This window comes from Cryptomeria japonica, chromosome 1 (assembly GCF_030272615.1).
Source record: "Cryptomeria japonica chromosome 1, Sugi_1.0, whole genome shotgun sequence".
NCBI classification, from domain to species: Eukaryota; Viridiplantae; Streptophyta; class Pinopsida; order Cupressales; family Cupressaceae; genus Cryptomeria; species Cryptomeria japonica.
This window is the reverse complement of record NC_081405.1, coordinates 255904954-255924265: the sequence shown is the minus strand read 5'-3', so window position 1 is coordinate 255924265 and position 19312 is coordinate 255904954. Positions and strand designations below refer to the sequence as shown.

At 35.8% G+C, this 19312-nt stretch overlaps 1 pseudogene; it reads right to left on the bottom strand.

Annotated features, from left to right (window-relative positions):
- Positions 1–2300: 2300 nt before the first annotated feature.
- The window catches only part of LOC131857286 (light-independent protochlorophyllide reductase subunit B-like), a 167362-nt pseudogene continuing 150350 nt past the window's right edge, over positions 2301–19312 (bottom strand).

Below are 19312 nucleotides of genomic sequence, written 5' to 3'. Positions count from 1 at the left end.
AAAGGAAGAAGCTCATGACAACACATTGAGTATACATGAAGTAGGTCCTTGAATGAGTCTGAGTCCAAAGGAAGGATCTCATTCTAGCACACCAAGCATTCATGAAGCGGGTCCTTGAAGGAGTCATGTTGACTGGTGTTTTGACACACTCACCAACAATCAGGTAATTTATGTAAACATTCACCACCTCTCTTGAAAATCAATAAGTTCTGAAAAACTAACTACTCCAAGGTCTCTATAGTCGGGTCTCGACGATGATGGGTAGCTCAATGGTTGATGTGGTTGTACCTATGAAGGGGCATGCTGGTTAAACGAATCCCAATAACTTCCAATAACTTCACTTTTTTATTTTTATTTTATGATTTAAGATTCTCTTTGGAAATAAACTGCAAAGATAGGGAAACAAGAAAATAACAATGAAACTAATTCAATAACAACTTAACGAGCTACTTAGTAAGTACCCTGCAATCCAAAAATCATCAATATCATCCAAATCAACATTCAATAATGGACCTCCAATAAACCTGCAAAGTCAGCAACCTCACAAATTCATGGAAAGAATATCACCACAATATCGTCTATCCCAGTAATTCTCATACACCACTTACATGCGTGGTATGATTCATAAAGCAATAAACATAAGACTAGAACAAGTTGCTGATTTCAAACAATAGACATTACTAGACTGCAAATAACAAATTAATAGCACATACGGATAGATCAAACAATCTATAAGTTGTTTCTTGTATTAACTTCAAAGAATGTATCACAAAAAATAATCTAGCTCATAACAATCTGCAAAAATAATCTAAAATCTCTTAAGTGGGCCTCAAACCATCAATTTGTGGACCCCTACAAATGAATCAAACTCCTCATTTTATAGAGTTTCTTGTGCTACTTTCTAGGAAATAAATCTACCTAAATTAAGAACTAAAAAGCAAGAAGTTGTAGTTGACATGAAAGTCTTTGTCTTAGACTCCATTTAATCATTACAAAACTGGGACTGAGAGAGCACTACTTAGACTGTGCTGCATGAGCCAGGCTTTCATAGTCATGCAAATTTTTGCTCAAAACTAAAGTGTATGTTGGAGGTTCAGTTGAAGTCTCAGTGTGATGTCATTCAAAACTCCTTCAAATAGTCATGCTATCATTAGAAACCATATGTTTATCTTTCACTTCTTTTTATAGGTCTTGTAATTGCTAATGATACATGCAATCACTTCAGCAGGAGGATCAACAACATGTTTGATTCTAAACTTGTACTTCCTCAAAATCTCCACCGCATTATTTCTTCCACCTTCCAATTCTTATATTATTTTCGTGACCCGTTGACACTGAGTTATCAAATATGTATACCTTCCCATTAATGCAACATCAAACTGAGCAGGAGCTGCAAAATGTTGTGCCTCATATGCATCCCACCGGCAGAGTACTTGATCCTCCTCCATATGTCCAACATTGGTCATATCAGGCCCAAAAACTCCTAATAACCGCCCTACAAAATTCTCATACTTCTCTACTACATCGAGAAGGGGAGACCGAATACTTGTTATATCCTTCCCATACTGTTGAAGCATTTCAATCTTCAACTTCAAAATGTATATGTAGGATTGCAATTTTTTACAACTATCTCCACCCTAGAGGTCTTCTCTTACTGTAAACTCTTCCCCAAGATTCAAAACTTGGAACTGTTTGCCAAAAATATTGAGCTTTCGATCCCACTACTGAGAACAAGAGGTTAACGCTCCTCCAACTTGCATGGCCTTTACATATTCCCTCATGGTGTTTTGCAAGAATAATCTAATTTTAGAGGCATTTATTCGTGCCCATGCCTTTGTTGTAGCTGCCATGTGTCTTACCTCAACCAGTGGTTTTATATCCCCTTCTAAGAGTGATGAGGTTGAAGGTAGGTTATCATATATACATGTATCTAAGGGCTTACCCATCTATACCAACAACTGCTTATATTGTTCCAACTATGCCTTGACCTATGAATGGGAGATATGCTCCTTTTCTATTTGGCCCTTGATGACACTAGTAGCAAGTTCCAATGTATCTAGCTCTCCCCACTTGGCCTGTTTACCCAATTTGACCCATGACACCTGGTATTACAGCGAGTCTTGACCTTTAGCTTTTGTTGGAACTACTACATCAACAATCACTTCACTAGAACCCATCCTTGACAAATGATGCACTATCTTTGCCTTCTTTGTTTCCTGTGGTTCTTCAACGATGGCCTGTTGTAGTGTAACTTTTGGTAGCACAACTTTCTTCTTCTTCTCAAAGGTGAAGTTTAACCATTATGGCACATCCTTATCCTTTTCACCTTCATGTGGCATGATGTCAGCAGTCACCATGTGTACATTTAACTGCTCTTCTGCTTCAGCTTTCTCATCTCCAGCTTGCTCCTGGGTTTGAATATCTAGGTTGATGTAGCCGATGGAATTTGGGTAGTTCAGAGAGTGACATTTGTCGTGCCCGTAAAGTGTACCTGTGATACCTACAACTGCAACACAAAACACTCAATAAATCATTACAAGCAATGGTTATAAAATTAATCAACGAAAGATAAAACCATAGCTAATCGATCTATTGCCTCCTAGTAAATGCGAGTATGAATTTTTCTCTCAGATCTGGTTATGCAAATTCTAGTGACTTGACTACAATTAAATGGAGGATTTAAAAGATGAAGATGCATGATCTAGCAATGATAGCATGATTAAGCTACATGATTTCATGATTATTCTAGAAAATAAGCTAGAATGAAGATGCAATTAGGCTAGAAATAAGCTAGATTTAAGCTAAAATTGATCATGATAACAATGCTAAAATGATAAACTAAGAGCTATATGCCTACAGTAGCAATTATTGAATGCAAATGAGATGGGATTCGGGATGGGATCCTTTGTGCTCCAAAATGGGGTCTATGTATAGGATTTCCAAGGCTAGGGGTGAGGTGGCAGGAATCAACGGTCAAGATTAAGTCTAAAGATATCAATGGTTAAATTGGAGGTGGGTTGAGAAGAGGTTGGATGAAAGGGGACAATTGGTGGTAGGTAGGAGAAGGGGTTGGATGAAAGGGAACATTGTCATCTCCATGGTGACAAGTGTCAAGAAGCTTCTAGAAGAGGTTGGATGAAAAGGAACACTTAGTGACAGGTGTCACAAAGCTTTGCTCATGAGAGGGCAAAGTGTTCAAGGAAAGGGGACATGGTGGTTAGGATGGAGATAGTTAAACCTGAGGTTAGATGGAATGAGTTAGGTTTAGAAGGGGTTAGGTTAGGTGGTTAGAAGTTAGGATAATTTGAATTTAAAAATTCAAATAATAGGAAAAGGCTAATTAATCTCAACAACCCATTATTGATTTGTTTTAATTAATTAGGAGATTTAGAAGAAATGAATTTTGATGGGGGGAATTAATTAATTTGAATTAATTAATCAAAGGGGATTATTGAAATGAACCTATTAAATAAATCCTTAGATTTATTAATAAGTAGATGAAAGGGGAAATTTAATCAAATTGCTTAGTGAATTCAATTAAATTGGGGGAGGGGATTAATTAAACAATTGGTTATTTAATTAATTATCTTCAGACCATTTTTTAGGTGTATACATTTTGTCCCTCTTTGAAGCGAGGTGTGATGATGTGTTGATTCAAAGAATAATCTCATTTTGATGATGATATGGTTCGATACAATGCCCCAACTCTTGATTGATAAATTGTGGTATGATGATGCCCCCTCGGGAGATCAATTGAGATAATTGATTTTTGGAGTTTTTTTTTGAATTTTCGCGAAATTGATGTCCTGATAGATTTGATTTGATTTTTGCAACTATGGTTGATGAAAATACGAGTTCTTTGATCTCGATGATACAATTCTGATTGATTGATAAAGCTTGATTTGATATGATAAGATTGATTGAGATTTAGTCTGGTTTCAGGAAGGATACATCCTATATAAGACAAAGCTGATCAGAGCGTCTGGTTTTAGGAAGGATGCATCCTGTATAAGACTAGATCAAAACGTTTGGTTTCAGGAAAGATACATCCTATATAAGACATGAGAGAATCAATTTATATGTGATTGATTGATAGAATTGATAAGGTTGATTGGATAAAGAACTGGCAATTTGTTGATATCATGGTTGTAGGATGATTTAGATTTGCTGATGTTGCTTCTGTTGAGAGGGTAGCATAAGATTTTCGCTGGGTCGACAATATCTGGAGAGATATGATTCATCATTCTGATTGCGTATACACATGTGATGATACCTTGATGATTCCTGCAATAGATTGAACCTTGGATAAAAGGAGCATGCAGGATCCCATGCAAGAATGAAATTCAAGCCAAAATGCAAACTATGACCGGACTAGTTACTGGATTATTTCTTTTTGTCATCATTGAGCTTTTTAAATGTGGGAAGTGAGTGCAAACGTCGATGGTATAATTGACCATGATAACCTGAGCATTATTTTCCTGGATTTTGAGATGGCAAGTTAACACAAGCATCGAGGTATAATTGAACCGAGATAACCTGAGTGTTGCTTGCTTAAAACATATAGTATTAATCATTTCAATACACAAATTGGAAATGTCTTCAATGATATTCCATTGATCATGTCTTGAGACAAATTTGCACATATTAATGATTAATTTTTAGATAGTAGACTAGAAAAATATCACATTTCTTCCTTGTTCCTCTAGTCAAAGACATCCTAGAGTCACTCAGAAATCATGATAGTGAAAATCAATTATAGAAAAGTTGAACAATCATGTTAAAATTATGATCCAAAAGATATCATCCATGCGTTCAAACTGACTTTGTGGTATTTTGATGGTTGATAATTTGATCTCGTGTTCAATGTTGGATATGTTTCAGTTTTCGCTTGTTAAAAGTTGTCTAACTATTTGATTAAGCTCAGAATCCAAAGTTTTGCCCCCAGCTAAGTGTAGGATTTTGCCCCAAGCCTAGAAACAAATTCAGTATGATATACCCAATGATCCAAACCATGGTGAGAGAGCAGTTGCGATGCCTGCATATGTACAAAGCTTTATGATGGATATGAACAAGGCTGATGGAAAATGAATGCAAGTGGAAAGATGCATTAACTAATAGATGGAAGAGCCAACGAATAAATAGCGCCTGTTTGCCAAGTTTCCACCATCTGTTTTTATTGCACTTTTTTTTCTCATATTTGATTTTTTTTTGGATTTTCTGCTTTTTCACTTTTTTTGTTTTTGTTTTTGCTGATTTTTCACTGTTTTTGATTTTTTTGATTTTTCACTGTTTTTGATTTTTTCTGCTTTTTTTAGACATAGAACTTATTTAGATGCATGCTATTGATGGGTTCTTCAAGTTGATCTCTGTCCTGTGTTGATAGCTGATATGCTCTTGATCCAAATACTGTTGTGACCAGAAATGGACCTAACTAGTTTGGTTCAAACTTTCCTTTCTTTTCTCGATCTTCCTAATTTCTTGGATTTTCTTTTAGTACTAGTTCCCCCACTTGAAAGATTCATGGTTTGACCCTATGATTATAGCTCCGACACATTCTTTGTTGATATACCTTTAGATGATCAAAGGCATTTTGTCTTTGTTTATGGATCAGTTCTAACTCTTGCAGTCTAGATACTCGTTGATCTTCATCTGGGATGAGACCTTTTAATGATACACATAGAGAGGGTATCTCTACTTCAATTAGCAATATTGCTTTTGATCCATATAAAAGAGAGAAAGGTGTGGCACCTGTTGGTGTGTGAATACTAGTACGGTAGGCCCATAGAGCAGGGTTCAGTTGAATATGCCAATCTCTTCCAACATCGTTCACTATCTTTTTGAGGATTCTCAGAATAGTTTTGTTAGATGCTTCTGCCTGCCCATTTCCCTGCGGATAATAGGGTGTGGAGAATATGTGCTGGATTTTGAATTTATCACATAGTTCTTCTACATCCTGGTTCTTGAATGCTCACCCATTATCAGTGATAATGGTCATTGGTATTCCATAGCGACAGATGATATAATTCAAGATAAATGCAACAATTTATTTTCCTGTGATGTTTGTGAGATGTACAACCTCAATCCATTTTGTAAAATATTCTATAGCTACAAGGATGAATTTGCGACCATTAGATGAAGAAGGATTTATCTTTCCTACTAGATCAAGACCCCCTTGACAGAAAGGCCAAGATGTTACTAAAGCATGAAGTTCTTATGCTGTTGCATGAATCAAATTCCAATGAATCTGACATTGTTTGCATGTTCTAGATATATGAAAAGAATCTTGTTCCATAGTTGGCCAATAATAGCCCAAGCGTATGAGTTTTTTTGTAAGGGTAAGACCACTTGAATGAGTGCCACAGATGTCGTTACAGAATTCATGTAAGGCCTTCTTAGATTCTTCTTGTTTGAGACATCTTAAAAGAGTATCATCTAGACCTCGTTTAAATAGGGTATCCACGATGAGAGTAAAATGGGAGGATTGGCAAATAAAGTTTCTCTTATGGTTCTTCAATAAGTCGGGGGGTAAGTTGTTATCTTTCAGGTATGTGTAAGTTTGGCATAGCGAGACGAATCATGTCCAATAAGTTGACAGATGGTTTGGGAATCAGGACAATTATAGGTAGGGTGAAGCAACTCTTCCACCAGGAATTCATAACGCTATTGATTTTCCTGTGTCTGAAGGAGAGAAGCAAGTGTAGCCATGGCATCTGTTGCTTTGTTGTTGTTCCTTGGAATCTGCTGGAAAATTATTTCTACAAAGTATTTCTTGATATCATCAACCATCTTTTTATAAGGCATTAGCTTTTCGTCCTTTGTTTGATAGTCATCATTGATTTGATTATGGACAAGCTGAGAGTCTCCAAAGACTTGAAGTTGTGTTATATTCCATTCTATAGCCATTTTGATACCTGTAACTAAAGCTTCATACTTTGTGGTGTTGTTGGTGCATGGAAAGCTTAATTTGTATGCTTTTGGTATTGTATGACCTTGTGGTGTGATGAATAGAATACCTGCTCTTGATCCATGCTGTGTATATGAACCATCAAAGTATAATTGCCATGCTTTTGTGGTGACTGTTAGGATATCAGCATTAGGAAACTCAATCTGTAGAGGATGATCATCTTGAAGTGGTGCCTCTACTATTTGGTCTGCAATAACTTGTCCTTTGATAGATTTTTTGTCAACATACTGAATATCAAACTCACTCAGAATCATGATCCATTTTGCTAGTCGTCCTGTTAATGTTGCTTTGTTGAGCAAATATTTCAGAGGATCAATTTTAGCTATTAACTTGATGGAGTGAGATAGTAAATAGTGTCGTAATTTTTGAGAAGCAAAAACTACTGCCAAACATTCTTTTTCTGTTTATGAATAATTGATCTCATATCCTACTAGTGTTCTGCTGATGTAGTAGATAGCTCGTTCTTTTCCTTCATTATCTTGTTGTGCAAGAAAAACTCCTAATGATGCTTCGGTGGTTGATACATAGAGTAACAACAACTTTCCTGGAATTGGTGACATTAGTACAGGTGGTTGTATGAGATAAGCCTTGATCTTGTTGAATGCTTCCTCACATTGATGGTCCCACTTGAAATTAACATTTTTGTGCAATAGATGTGTAAATGGTTGACATTTATCTATTAGTTGAGCAACAAATCTTCTGATTGACTGGAGTCTTCCTTGGAGTGATCTTAGTTGACTGATATTCTTGGGAGATGTCATCTCCATGATTTCTTTAACCTTGGATGGATCTACTTCGATACCTCTAGCTGAAACAATGTATCCCAATAACTTTCCTGAAGTAACACCAAATGAACATTTCTTAGGGTTTAGCCTTAGCTTGTATTGTTCTAACCTCTCAAAGATCTTTTCGATTGTCTCTATATGTTCTTCTCTATTGTATGATTTAGCCAATATGTTATCCACATAGTCTTCCATGAATGTATGCATCATGTCATGAAATATAGTTGTCATAGCTCTTTGATACGTAGCACCCGCGTTCTTTAATCCAAAAGGCATGACATTCCAGCAAAAAGTACCCCATGGGCATGTGAAAGCTATCTTTTCTTGATCTTTGGGTGCTATTTTGATCTGATTGTATCTGGAGAAACCATCCATTAGAGAAAACATGGAGTGTCCAGCAGTTAAATCTACAATGATGTCGATGTTAGGCAAAGGAAAGTCATCCTTTGGACATGCGTTATTAAGATCTTTGAAGTCTATGCATATTCTGATGCTTTTATCTAGTTTTGAAATAGGAATGATGTTGGATACCCATTGAGGATAGGCTATAGGTTTCATGAATCCTACATCCAGTAATTTCTTTAGTTATGATTTGACTAGGACAGCGATATGAGGATGCATTTTTCTTAACTTTCGTTTGACTGGTTTGGCTCCTGGACTAACATTCAAGTGATGCATAATAAGCTCTGGATCTAACCCTGGCATGCTTGCATATGACCAGGCAAAATTGATTTGCCGTTGTTTGAAGAATTCTACATATTGTTGCATTTCTTCTTTGGACAGAGAAGTCACTGGATGAAGAATCTTTGGTTGCTCTATTGTGCCAATGTTAACTGCCTCTGTTGGTTCGATGAAAATGGATGACCTTTCTTGATAGTGCTTAGGTAAAGTGTCAAATCTCCCATCTTTCAGTGCCTCAAGGAGGTTTTCAACATTAGATGCATCCTTTCTTTTTACTTTTTCTTGATCTAATGTTGCCAATAAATGGTTTTCAACATTAGACTTGATATTCTTTTCTTTATTTTCACTTTTGCGACTAGGAGATTTGGCACCCACTTGATTGGAAGATGCATTGCTGACATTCCTGGTGAGAGTTGTTATGGGTTCAATTGCATTAAGATATATATATATATATATATATATATATATATATATATATATATATATATATATATATATATATATGGCATGGTCATTTGGAAAGGTATCAATGGTGGTATGTCCTTCATTTTCCCAATCTATAAGCTCAGGGTGGATTAGAGGTAGAGTATCTTCAGGTTGGGATGTTTCAAGGGTTTCAAGGGTCATGATGGATGTATCAAAGTTTTCAATATGTATGTCGATGTCTAGAATGGTACTCTTATCAGAATGACCTTGCATAAGAAACTCCTGATCATCCTCGGTTAAGTCCAAGTCAGTCGAATGCGATTCTAATTCAAGTGAACTAGTTCTTGACGTTTGTCCTGCATACGTGTGAACTACATCGACTCCTACATCTCCTTCAAAGTAATTTTATTCCACTGATTCTTCAAAGTGATAGGAATCCCATTCCCATTCATTAGAATCTGTATCACTTGCAGCTTGCAATCTACAGATTTGGTCATATAGCATGTCTTCTGCTTTTCTAGCTATATCTTTTCTTCATTCATATTCAACTTCTTCAGGACTGAGATTAAGTTCTGTCAACTTTTCTATGAGATCTCCTGGATTTATATTAGCTTCTTTCTTGTTTTGATTTAGATTTAATGCTGCTTGAGAGATGCTTTTAGTTTGTTTCTCTTATTGATTTGAAGCTTGTTTCTTTTCCCATTTCATGTTTGCTCATGTTTGTTGCTTAGTTGATGTTTCTTCTCTTTCAATTGCCAGTTATTCTTGTCTGTTTTCATATTCCTCTTGTTGTTGATTAAAAGATGTGTCTTCCGGTAGAGTGACTTGTCCATACCCTGAGCCTATTTTGTCATTGGTCTATTGAGTGTAAGGTTGAATAGGTTCTCAGATACCTTCTTTTCTTTTTCCTATAGGACCTGTTCCGGTATATCCCATTCTTCTAAGAATGTTAAATCCTTTTCCATACTTTTCTGTAGGTATTATGACATTGTTGATCTTTTGTTGAACTTCTTCATCTTTGTATAGCCACTGTAGCACATGTTTGTCTTCTATTTCCTCTGATAAGGTTCCAACACTAATAAATGCTCCATCAAATATCAGAAGATGTTTTACAATTGGTTGTTGTTTAGAGTTTGATGGTTTTCCAAAGGATTTAGAAGAGAGTGGTAATTGTGATATTGAATATTCTCCATTCCCTGTATCTCTTAGTTGCATTTGTTTTTCCATACTTGATAGAATTGAAGCAAATGATTGTTCTTTGGATTGTGTGCTCGAAGATGTTACCTCTCTGCTATGTGGAACAATGACTTCTTGGGTCATTTTTAGATTGCTGCACTATTGAAATGGATTTGAATCTGTAGATATTGTGATTTCTTGCCCATTGTAGGGAAATTTTACACACTGGTGGTATGTTGATGGGACAGCTTGCAAGTCATGTATCCAGGGTCTTCCCAAGAGTACATTATATGATAAGTCCAAGTCTAGAACTTGGCATACTGTGTCCTTCTGCAAAGGTCCCACTCTGATGGGTAGTATCACAATTTCCTTGGAGGAACGTTCTTCTTCATCATAGGCTTTTATGGTGATCCTTTTACGAACATCAACTACATCTTCTGTATATCCTAAGGCACGAACAAGACTCAATGAACAAATATTTAGGCCAACTCCACCATCTATTAGAACATGTTGAACGCACATTTTGTGAATGAGGACTTTAATATGAAAAGGAGCGTTGTGGGGATTTTGTAAGGACATGACATCTTCTTCAGTGAATGATAAGCAGTGAGGTGTCCCACCATGGTTTGGAATTGATCTATATCAAGATCTTTGGAAACTGTTGTATCGATTAATGCTTTTTCTAGAATTTCTTTGTGTGCAGGTGAAAGCTTTAACAGTTCTAAGATGGATATTTGTGTGGGTGTTTTCTACAATTGCTCCACTAGGTTGTATTGTTTGGTGGTGGATGATGTGTTTGTAGTGAGACCCGGCAAAACAACTTTGGCTTTTCTTCTTGTGATGGCATGAGCATGTTCTTGATTTTGTTTTTCTTTAACTATAATCACGTTTACCACATTATCATATGCATGAGCATAGTTTATCTTCGCTTTACCCTTACCATTGTTTGTTGTTGATGATTCACCTTTCTCATAGTTTGGAAGCAGAGTTTTAAAAGGTGTATGAGATTCATTTGTTGTATGTCCATCCACTATTATTAATCCATTATCAATCATATCTTGTATGATATGTTTCAACTTCTGACAACTATCTGTGTGATGTCCCTTGTTTTGATGGAAATCACAATAATGGTTATCATTCCACCAAGGTGGTTTGATTTGAGGTTCGTAGTTCCTTTCTTCTAGTAAAGTGATCAATTTGTTTGCGGAAGTGTCTTTAGTGATGACCCAAGGGGTTCACCAATGTTGGTAAATTGTCTTCAAAAGAAAGTTTTGATAGTTGCTCTTTGGTGATTGTTGTTTTACTGAGTCCCTGCTGAGTGAGTGGATAAATTAAAAATTGGTTGTTTTGGTTTCACATTGTTGACAACATTTCGATTTCTATTCCAAAAATTTGGTTTATCATTGTGATTGGTGTTATTGTTGTTGTTAGGAGGATGGACTCCTTCTTTGTATATTTTCAACTCACCTTTCTTTATCATGGCTTCCTCCATTTTGATTCTATTATCGACCATTTTTCTAAAACTTTGATTTCCTTGCATTTTTAAGTAATAACTCATTTGATCATTTATGTTATCGATGGATATGTCCATTTTTTCATATTCTAGTACTGTATGAGGATACCGTGAGGCTAACTGTCTCCATCGTTGTAAAAGTGTCATGAAAGGTTCTCCACTCTTTCGTTTGGCATTACATAGGTCTAGCATTGTTACTTCATGTTGTATGTTGTGAGAGTATTGTGAAACAAAATGATCCACCAATTCTAAAAATGATCTGATTCCAAGTGGAGGTTTGGAAAACCATTCCATAGCTAGTCCAGTTAAGCTTTTCGGAAATAATTTGATCAAGTAGGTATCCTCATGTGCAAACTCCATACTCATTATGCAAAATTCTCATATATGATCTTGAGGGTCGGTGCTTCCATCATATTTTTCATATCTGGGAGTTTCAAAACCTGTACAAAATGGTATCATGTTTAGGTTTCTGTTGAATGGATAAGGACAGATTTCTTGAAGTGAGTATCGTCTAACATTCCCTCTTTGCATATCTTGAATTTGTGTTTGCATTGCTTGTAGTTGTTGTGTGAGAGTTGTGATAGGATTATAAACTTGATTTTTTCTTGCATGACCATGATTTTGTATTCTAAGAGGATCTGGATATCTTTTGGTGTCATCTCTAATCCTTCTTGTATCTTCATTTGGTTGAATGTTATTCAAAATTTCTACTTCATCTCTTTTGGGTATGTAAGTTTCTTCTTTGGTTCTGGTATTATTAGGAATTGATGTGTCATTCATGCGGAGACCAAAAATATCCTCATATTTTTTGTCATTAGGGGGAGGATAACTTTTCTTTTGTGTCAATTTGTTCACATCAAAATCTTGGGGGAGTGTAGCACCAGATTTGGCTAACATTAGGAAGTATTTTTCTTTTTCTTCCTCCAATAATTTCTGCATAAATTTTTGAATTGAGGATATTTCTTGATGTCTCTGATATTTTGTTCTGTTATTTCTCCTTCAACTTGTATTTCATCTTCATGTTCCATGGTTATATGCTCTTTGATTGTTTCCAATATTTTGATTTCTGTCTCTACGATTCTTCGTCTTTGAGCTCTAGTTAAAACATGCATACATGTGTGTTATTTTGCTAGGATTCGATTGTCCAAAAGTTTGTTTTGATAAGTGATCAATTGTCAAGGTAGATACACTAGAATGATATGACACGAAAAGATGATTCAAGTGTTTGAAAGTTTGCAAGTTTTTCGATCTTCGATTTAAGATTGCAATGATGGTGATTTGATAAAAACCAAGTCCAATAGGAACAATATATCCTACGATGTGGGACAAGATTATCTTGACCAAATGTTTCAGTTTTGTGATAAAGGATGATTGATCTTGATGAGAAACTATGTTTGAGTGATTAGTTTACCAAAGAGGGTGATAATGCACTTTGAGATGTTTAGGTCTTGAACTTGTTAAGGGTGAGCACTTTGAAAATCTTAAGGTGTTTATCTTCTAGAGTTTGATTTTGATAGATGATAACTTGACCAAGAAAACCAAGAAGACAATTTAAGCACATAACAATAGATAACAAATGTTTATGAATACTGCAAATTGATCAAGCAAAATGACAGACCTAAAAAAGTCATGCAAAGCAACAGTTTTGGACTAGTAAACATAGAGACTCGTACGACAATAGTTCATGAACCATATGACAAAAGATACAATACTAGACAACAAATCAAAAATTTCCTTTGAAAGATCAGAGACTCGTATGACAAAACTTTATAAACCATATGACACAACAGATTTTTTGTATGAAAGATCACCTGACTCATACGACAAAGAACTGGACAATGAAAAATATGTTTGTTTTCGCCAAATTTGATTAGTGAATTTTCATGTTTTGCTTATGTTTTCCAGATTTAGATGTTTGATTTTTCAATTTAGGGATGAATACACAGCAAACACATGATGTGATAAGTGAATCCAAGCATGCTAAACCCTAAGGAAATTGGCTGAGAATGAAAACCTTTTCTTGCAAGCTTAGGTACACACCCAATAGCTAATCAAAATATGGCCACTGAGTCTCACACAATGGATTCTCAATGCCATATTATCTGACTCCAAATGCTAATGGGGGCATGATATGGAAAGTATCTTGGGAGAGTTACTATCTCTCCTACACAAAGATTATCACCCTTTCAGAGGTGAATCGGGTAACTTCTATTTTAACTGACACTAGTAAGGGATCAGTACGACGCATCAGGGTATAAACTCAATTAAGAGGTCTCCCAACCTTGAAAACCAAGGTTTGATATACCCAAAAATACGAAGGAGATCTATTCTTGAGCACTGTCGTTGACTTGATTTTCATCAAATCATGTTTATTTTATAGTGGGTTGGATTACTTGGCGTTAGCCATTCCCACTTAGGTCGTTCCCCTCACATCGACTGTAATGGATTTTGTTGGCATATGCACACTCCAATGAGACATTGTATGTGATTGAAGTTTTGTCATTGATGGCAACCTTGCAATCCTATGGCACCGATAAGGCATTATACTAGTAAAGCATTACACCGACAAGTTAGTGCACCGGCATCAGCAGATCACACTCTATACCGACACTCATGACACCGACACCGACACAGAAGAAAGGAAGTATACCGACACAAAGGCTGACAAGATTTTGTTATATTATATTTTGTTTATTATTGAAAAACTTTGTAAGCCAACTTGGCAATTTGTAAAAGACTCTTATATATAAAAGAGATCATTGTAGACATTTGATATAAGAGATGTGTAAGCATAAAGGAAAATATTAAGCAGACCTATTGTGCAAAATATAGGTAAAGAACAAAGCAGAAACCGGTACTAAATCTGGCATCGAAGATGCTATTGTAAAGCAGTACAAGATATTGGATTTGTATAATCCTTATTGTAAGTCAGTGAGACTTCCCATTGAACAGTGAGCTCTAGGCAGTTGGCCTTCTTGCATGTGCAGGCCCCTATTGTAAGTAATATTCTCTTATTGGCCAGCGAGTGAATATTGTGGGTCACAAATCCCACCGAGGTTTTTCCCACACCGGGTTTCCTTGTTAAAATCTTATGTTATGGTGTTCTTTTCATGTGGATGTTCTTGATTCTGTTTATTGCATTATTTCTTGCATACCGGTACACTGTTATATTATGTTCTGCATATTTTAAGTTAAGAAATTCTAACTACCGGTTAGATACTGATTCACCCCCCCCTCTCAGTATCTGTGGGATCCCTAACAATTGGTATCAGAGCTTGGTCCTCTATTTTCAAAAGCCTAACAACTTGAGGAAGATTTTGACACCAGTAAAGATGGTAAATCTGATGAAGCAACTAGAAGGAGCTCTTACAGACTATGATGTAGAAAAGTTGAAAAATATCAAATTAGAAGATGATTTAAGAGCAGCTCAGGACATCATCCAGGCACTTCAAGAAAATTCTATTGTTGCAAGAAATAAGAGAAGAGAACTTTGTGAAAAATTGCAAAATGAGAATGATGAAAAGGAATCACTTAATGATCAGATAAGCAAGTTGAAACAAGAGATCATGACAACAAAAAATGAAATGCAAGATATGACTATGAGATTTTGCAAAGAGATTGAGGATAGGAAGAAGAATGAAGAAGAATTGACCAGAAGACTAAGTGATGCGACAAATGAGAACATAAGACTTAGCTATGAAAATGACATGTTGAAGACAGATTTGATGCATACACAGAATGACTCAAATGAATTGATGAGACAAAAAGAAGTCTTAGAAAGAGAACTAGAAACTGCAAATCAACACAAAGAAAAATTCAAGAAAAGCTCTGAGGAACTTGGCACCTTGCTGAAGAATCAAAAACCTAAAGGTGACACTTCTAGAATTGGATTTGAAGTTGGTGAAAGCTCCGGTACTGCAAATACTCAGGATCACAGCAAACCGGTAAGACAATCTAATGCTTATAAATTCAATGGAAAATGCTTTAACTGTAATAAGTATGGTCATAGAGAAAATGAATGTAGATCTAGAAATTATCAGAATATCAACACACCCACCAGTCAATGTTCTAAATGCAACAAAGTATGTCACAACTCTGAAAACTACAGAATGAATGTGAGATGTTATGTTTGTGGAAGATTTGGACATTTATCTAATCAATGCAGAACACAAACTGGCATAGGTTATGGGAAGCTATTCAGAAGAATAATGTAACTTGTTATGCATGTAACAAGATTGGGCATATTGCTAAATTCTGTAGAAGTAAAGGAACACTGGTAGACAACAAAAGTTCTAGATTGAAAGGTAAAGAAAAGGTTGAAGAGGTTAAGCAAGAATTCTCAAAACAATGGATTAGAAAAGCTGATCTAAATATTGGGAATACTCCTCCACCAGTAGAACAAGTCAATGCTTCACCGATAGGACAAAGTGATGCTTCACTGGAAGGATAGAGCAGTGCTCCACTGGCAGGAAGTTCTTCATCTAATTGAAGAAAATTTCCTTGAGGGTTTGGCAATCTATTGATACATGTGCTATTATTCCCTCGGTTAGAGATAAGAAGTTGGAAATTACTTATTACCGGCAAACAATTTTAAATGAATACTTAATCGACATGTAATTAATATGGTAGATGGTGAAAAGACACTATAAAATTAAGGTTTTGGCTCCATTTCATTTCACCAAGATTTCAAATTTTCAAAGAGCGCGAAGACTCCTAGTTAAGGCATTTCAAGCAAGAAGCAAGAACACTCCAAGCAATCATCCATCCTAAAGGTAGTAAAAGGTATTTAATCATGGCATCCTCCTCTGCAATTGAATAAATAGAAAACCCTACTATTGTTGAAGTGATAAAAAGACCTAGGCTCATATTTCAGTAAGTTCCCAAGATAGCAAAGAAGGATGATACCTTAGGTGCTTTTTCTCAAATCCCTAAGGGAGTTGTTTATGCTGAAGACCCCAGAATGTACATCCACTGCAACATTGAAGAGTTAGGAGATGAAGAAATCAAAATCATGTTTAAAACTGTGATATGTGATAAAACCGACAATGTAAAAGATGAACACAAGATCATTGAGACCCTAGGATTTATAGAGATCCTTAGCATTCCTAAATTTCCAAAGGATGTGATTAGGATAGTCTTAAGCAGGGTACATGGAGAATTTTTCTGGTTAGATGCAATCCACAAGATCACCAAGGAAGCTATGAAAGCTGTCACAGGGTTACCGACCACTGGTAAGAGACCAAATAAAACCAAGAAGGTTCCCAATGACCTAGTTATAAACTTAACTGGTGCAACATTCGACAAAAGGTCTCTAAGGGTTAATGATGTAATAGATATCAATGTGAGATTCATCAGTATGATATTAGGGTATAAAGCTACTCATGCTAATAGACTCAATTCAGTTTCAAGCTTATGCATTAAGAGTGCTTATGACATGGTCACAAACAATGCAAAAATTGACATATGTGAATGGTTAAAGGATGAATTAATTGACAACCTTGGAAAGATCAAGAAGGACAAGAAAGGAACTTTCAGATTTGGAAATCTGTTAGTATGTTTGATTCTACACATAACAAAATAGGTTCCCGGTATAGGTTACAAAGAACTTGGATATGATATATCGGTAGGCAAACAATCAACAGAGCTATTCAAAAACATGGGTGAGAACAAGGAAAACAATATTAATGACTTCTTTCAAGCATTAAAAACCAAAATGAAGAAAAAAATAAGGTTATCACAGAAGATTGTAGACAAATACAAAGATGAAATATTCTTTGTCATCAAGAAAGATGAAATCTTGATGGAAGCAGTCATCCCAAGGACAATTTGGGTAACCGAGATGAGCTATGAAATAGATGATCACATAGTTGAAACATATGCTAAAGCACTTCTGGAAGCCCCTAGTGAACCTAAGGAAGAAGTATTTGGTAGTGCTGAGACTATAGAAAGCCAAATACAATCAAAGAAAAGAGTAAAGAAGGTTGAGGCATTTGTAAGTAAAGGTTCCAGACAAGCAAAAGCCATCAAAGAAGATGTATTGAAGAAAACTAGTATAACAGAGGATGAGTTGGCAGCTCCACAACCTGAAACTCACCTATCATTGGTAGGTACTTCATTGGAAGGTGACATGCCTACAACTTTCAAGAGAGTTGTAATAAAAAGAGATCCCTCACCGGCAACCACACCCTCTCCTAGGAGGACAAGGAAAAAGCAACAAGCAGTGAGATCTTCGGTAAGAAGGCCCACACCAAAGAAGAAATTGACACCCATGCAGAAGAAAAGGACAAACAAAGACTTGGCCCCTCTTGATATACTGCTGAATGAAATCATAGAGGAAGGTAAATTGAATAACATAGAGAAAATATATGACACTCTAACAACTGATGAAAAAGAGAAAGTTGAAAATAGTGTTATATTACATATGGATATGTACAAGAAGTTTTTGATGGAAGTAGTTAATGAAATACCAGATGAATTATTCAAAAGACTAGAGGCAAGAAGACAAGCAGTAATTGAACTGGATAAGAAAATAAAGGTTGAAAAGTTACTTGTTGTATATCCAATAAACTCACCTAAAGAAATTGATGACCTAATTGCTCAAGCCAACTAGACAGTATTTTCTATTGCACACTGGCACATTGCCTTAATGGTAGGAAGAGTCAATGAGGTAACAAAAGCGACTGAAAATGGATGGGATATATTCCTGGTTGAGAAAGAAAAACAAGAAGAATTCACGAACCCCAAACCTATAAAATTTTATCAGAAAGATAGAGACAAGGGGAAAGAAAAAGTTGGTGGACCACCAAGTATCAAGGTTAGAGACAACTTACCCCCACCTCCTTTAAATACTCCACCAGTAAAATCAACAACTACTGAAGATCAATCGGCAACTGAGAGTATGGATGTAGAGGATAATAATCCTAATCCTGAAGTCCTATATACTATGGATGTTGATACTTAGAAGATCAACATAGTGGTAGATAAAGATTCAACAGATAAGACAGATATGGCTAGTGAGCCTCCGGTAGCTGAGGAAACTGATAACTCACAAGAGAAACCGATAGAAGATAAAGAACAAAAGGTAGAGACTAAGACATAGACTGAGGCAATGAAACTTACAGAGAAACAAACAGAGCTAAAGGCTCCAGAACAACAACAACCAGAATAGGTACATAAGGAAATAGTGCCACCGACAACTAGTGAAGTAGGAGAACCATTGCTTAAAGAAATGCAGACACAAATAGACCTACCAGAGGTCAAAACAAGCTTGGTTACTTCCACCGGTACTCAGATTGTTGGATCATCATTAGGATACAAATCAACCAATGTGACTGAGGTACTACTTGATTCTATCAAGAAAATAACTGACTGCAACTCACAAGCTTACAAAGCAATTGATGATACCATACCAATTTTGAAGGTAATTGCTCCTAACTGTAATATAGATAAAAAATATTCTTTAGGACAATTGGATACACTGTGTAAGTATATTTCAGGAAACATTGAGAAAATAAAAGAAGAGTCAGTAAAGAATAAAGTAGAAGTTGAAAAACATAAATTCTTTGATGAGCAAATAAAGAAGTGTAATAAAGATTTTGACACACTTCTACTGGAATTATGTAATTTATTGAAAGAGTACATAAATTTGTATAAGGATACTTGTAAAACAAACTTTTTGACTGTAGATATAGACAAGAAAATGAGTAAGGTACAGAATGAGATCAATAAACTTGCAGATAGTTTTGTCAACTCACCTGATACACTATCAGT